General features: G+C 38.4%; 1 non-coding gene across 1 annotated transcript; it reads right to left on the reverse strand.

Annotated features, from left to right (window-relative positions):
• Positions 1-372: 372 nt before the first annotated feature.
• Positions 373-479, reverse strand: LOC139887426 (small nucleolar RNA R71). Its single transcript, XR_011773259.1, has one exon. It is a non-coding gene; the product is annotated as a small nucleolar RNA R71 (small nucleolar RNA).
• Between the last annotated feature and the right edge of the window lie 4,212 nt (positions 480-4,691).

Below are 4,691 nucleotides of genomic sequence, written 5' to 3' on the forward strand. Positions count from 1 at the left end.
TTACGCGTTACTTTAGCAGAAAATACCAAACCCTCGATTGAAGGTCGAGGAGGACCAATCAGATTTCCAGAGATTTAAGGACACTCATTCGAGTTAAAACATCACACCATCCAGCTCATCCAGAATAGCTTCCAATTTCATGGACTACCGAATGACGATCCTAATTCTCACCTTGATAAATTCATATCTCTTTCGAACTCCTACAAACAGCCAGGGATTGGACAAGATATTGTCTGGCTATACTTATTTCCCTACTCTCTCACTCATCATGCTCAAACCTGGTTTGAAGGACTGGAAAAAGATTCCCTCACGTCATGGACGGAGATGGCTACCAAATTCCTAACCAAATATTTCCCTCCTTCTAAACAAACTAAACTGAAGAATGACATCATTAACTTTAAACAAAGTTATGATGAATATCTTTACACTGCATGGGAGCGATTCAAACCCCTGCTGAAGAAATGCCCTAATCACCAGCTAGAACGGTCAGCCCAAATCTGTACCTTCTATAATGGTCTTACGGTAAATCATAGGACAACGATCGATGCAGCAGCTCAAGGGAATCTGATGAACCAAATCACAGACAAAGCATGTGAATTGCTCGAGAACATGACAATGCATCATCATGACTGGAACAGTGGTGAAACGACTTCATCATCTGCCCACTCTCAGCACTTAACAATCAAATGGAGGCCATTAAATCCCTCACGGATAAGATGGAATCTCTCGCTAAACAACTCAGAGAATTGAAGACGCAGCCACAGCAGGTTAACCAAGCTCAGGCTTATGTTAATTGTACCAACCCGCAACATACTGAAGAATATCAAGTTGAGTACGAAAACCCTGACGGTTCAGTCTGTTACGTCAAATACCCAGCTCGTCCACCAAATCTCGGATTCAATCAACCACTTAGGGTTAATCAATTTCAATGAAGCAATCAACCTTTTCGCTATCGCTATCCACCTTATCCAGCCCAACAATCTCAATTGACCTACGATCAACCACTTCCACTCACTGGTTCACCAGTTAAGGAAAATTCCCCTACCACCCAGATTACAAAAGCAACTAACCCCACTCTCGGAGCTGATGATCAATTGACTCAGTTCATTCAAGGACAACAACAGCTAAATCAGAGAACTGCAGCCAGGCAAGATCAAATGGAGATACTAATGAGAAATCAATTGGCTCTGCTCAAGAGTCTGGAAACGCAGCTCGGACAGTTATCTTGAGACCCGACCACAGGGAAGGTTGCCAAGTAATACTATCCAAAATCCCCATATAGAAGAAGCAAAGGAAATGGTTTCCGTAATCTCAGAGGAAGAACCACGGAGAAGGTCAGCCAGGCTCAAGAACAAATCAACGTATACCCAGAAGCTGACCCCAGAAACTCCAGTTCGTGTACCCTATCCTGGAAGGCTACAAGAAGAACCATCCAAGCTTGATTCCTTCAAACTTGATGGAAGATTCCTAGACACCATGTCCAAAGTTCCCAACCAGAAGAGATACATCCGAAGGCTTCTTTCTACAAAGGAGAAGATACCAGACTCTAACAAAATTCCACTGAGTGAAGAATGCTCTGCATTACTCAAAAACTCTCTACCACCAAAGCTAGGAGATACGGGCCGATTCATTTTCCCGTGTTCAATCTACCAATCTGGAACCATTCATGCGCTAGCAGATTTAGGAGCAAGTATCAACCTAATCCCCTACTCTCTCTACAAGAGATTAGAGTTAGGAGACTTGTCACCAACCAAAATGACAATCTAACTTGCCGATCACACAATTCGATATCCTAAGGGCATAGTTGAGAACGTCTTAGTGAAAGTCGACAAATTCTTGTATCCTACGGATTTCGTAGTAATGGATATTAAGGAAGACCTACATACACCATTAGTGTTAGGAGGACCTTTCATGAATACGGCTAGGACTGTCATTGATGTGTACAATCAAACCTTGATCTTACGATCACATGGGGAGAGCGTTACTGCTGTTAAAGCGAAGGGGTACAAAATAGTAGTATTTTTCAAGGAAATACTATTAAATACGATACAATTTTACATGAGTGATTTATTTATTTATAGAGTGGATATACCTAAACCTTGCTACAACACTTATAGGCAGTGTACCTAATCGTACAGTAGTGTAGTTTTTAGTAAGTCCGGTTCGTCCACTGGGAAATCTAGCCAAGCTTAACGCTATATTTGTAACTTATAATTGTAAAAATACAAAAATATATATAAGTAGTATTATTATTATAAAAGGGGGTTTTTACCGTTTAATGATCGGTTTGTCAATTTTAAAACTTTAGTCGCAGTTAAAACCTACAGTAAAATATTAAATATATAAAAAACTTAATTTAAAGCGTAAAGTAAATAACGATAATGAAATTGCGATAAATAAAAGTGCGATAAAATAAAATTGCGATAATTAAAGAGTACGATAATTAAAAATGCAATTAAATAAAATGACAATAAATAAAAGTGTGATAATTAAAAGTACAATTAAATATGAAATATATAAATTATGCTTATTTAAACTTCCGTAATTATGATGTTTGACGTGTTGATTTTAGTTTATTCCCATGGGTTAATTGTCATTTGTCCTGGATTATTTGATATGTCCATACGGATTTGTCCATAATAGTCCATGTAACAGACTGAAACCCGGGCTAGTTGTAAGTTGCCTATTTTGCCCTTAGGGTTTATGCTTAGTCTTAAGTGCTTTTATTTTAATTATTTTATTAGTGTTTTATTATAATTGTGTTGTGACCAGTTTGTGACAAGGGTCCCAGAACAGGTTTGTTTATTTAATTTGGACCTCGTTTGGGCTACCTAATCTTGTGCGAAAGATTTTAGATAACTGGTAAATATCCGTGTGTGATGGGGTATTATTTTTTAACACATAAGAGTGTAATATCTGGATGTTTCCATCCATTTCACCTAATTTCCCAAAACATGAACGTACCTAAACACTTTCACTCTCAAAACCCTAATCAAATCCAAGTAAGAAATTAGATCAAGTAGCTTAAGTGACTAATTTCTTATATCCTTGTGATCATCTAATCAGGTTTGTTTACTTGAATCCTTGCTTTGATTCTTGATTAATTGAGTTTTTGTGTTCTTGAATAAAAGTGTGATTTTAAGTTTGAATCTTCATTTTTGGTGTTTGTTATGCTTAATTGATGTTAGAAATAGGTTGTATATATGTTTAGTAGCTTCCATGTGCTTAAAAACGGATCAAAAACACTCAAAAATCGAGTTTTGGGCGAAAAAATCACGAAATCAGCGAATGTGTTCGAACCAGTTGCTACAGTATTTGCTACAGTACCGAGTTGCTACAGTGCCCGAATTGCTACAGTGTTACTATTTGCTACAGTGTTCGTTATTGCTACAGTACCACTATTTGCTACAGTCCCGAGTTGCTACAGTACCTGAGTTGCTACAGTACCGAGTTACTACAGTGTTCTAAACACTATTTGCTACATTCTTTTGTGAAATTGAAACGGGCGTAACTTTCAAACCGTAACTCCGTTTTTGATGAATCAAATATCGTTGGAATCGTATTGAAGAGTACTTTTCAATGATGAACTTTTAAGAAACTAGATCAAAATGTTTTTGGGTGGAAAAAGAAGTTTTAGTGTGTATGTCGTGTTTTGCACGCACCTTTATGCCATTAGTGAATGGAGTCATGATGTAGACTCATAAAATTATGAATATATGGTGTTATGACCTAGTTAAACGTATGAAATGATTATATTATTTATTGGATATGTATATTAACTTTGTTTGTGTTGCTCTCAGGTTATAAGGACAAGGAGGAAGCTCAGAAATAATAACTGAGCAGTTGCTGGTAATTGGTGAGTGGGTCTATCTCCGGATAGAGTTTAAGTAGCATATCATGCTACTGTGGTTGACTCTTTTACCATGCATAGTGTAGAAATTGCCATGTTAGAATAATATAGTATGCCTGATGTTGTATGTGAATTATGTGTACACTGTGTGAATGGCACCAGTCGGGCCTAGGGAGACTGGGGACTCGAGACCGTGCCTAGGAGAGGTTAGAGTCCGTATGAGGTCAACCGTGCCTAGGGGAGGTTGGGTCCATAGGCTACTGATTGTAGAGTATAGTGTGAATGATGCATCCCCTGCATCTGGATAACTATACTGTGAATTGAGTAGCAGGGACTATCGGTAGACTCAAGTCCGATCAGCTAGGAGTCGTGTGCTCGTACAAGCCGCCGATCCTCGTATTGTCTTATTGTATGCTAGTTGGTAGTTAGCATGTGTTGTTGTTAGTATATAGCTTGTGTGTGACTTAAGCTATATCTGTTAGATAGATTCCATTCACTTAGCGGTGCGCTAATCCCCCACATATTCTCCCCTTGCAGGTTTAGGTACTGCTAGTCGGGAAGGGTGCTATTGCAGAAGACATGTTTGACAACCCAACTCTGATGTGGACTTTTGTATAAATAATGTTTTGTGATAACGTAACACCATTGTGTAAACTTAAACGTAATGACGTGACTTATATTGTGTTTGTTAATAAAGTCTTCCGCTGTGTATTTAAAAAAAAAAAAAAAAATGGCCGGTGTTTCAAGTTGGTATCAGAGCATGGTTTGGCAGCAAATACGTGCGCGTATTTTGTTCCCAAACCCTGAGGCAAGTCAAACATGTCTGTGGGAGTGGGGGCTA

The sequence above is a fragment of the Rutidosis leptorrhynchoides genome, chromosome 1 (genome assembly GCF_046630445.1).
Source record: "Rutidosis leptorrhynchoides isolate AG116_Rl617_1_P2 chromosome 1, CSIRO_AGI_Rlap_v1, whole genome shotgun sequence".
NCBI lineage: Eukaryota > Viridiplantae > Streptophyta > Magnoliopsida > Asterales > Asteraceae > Rutidosis > Rutidosis leptorrhynchoides.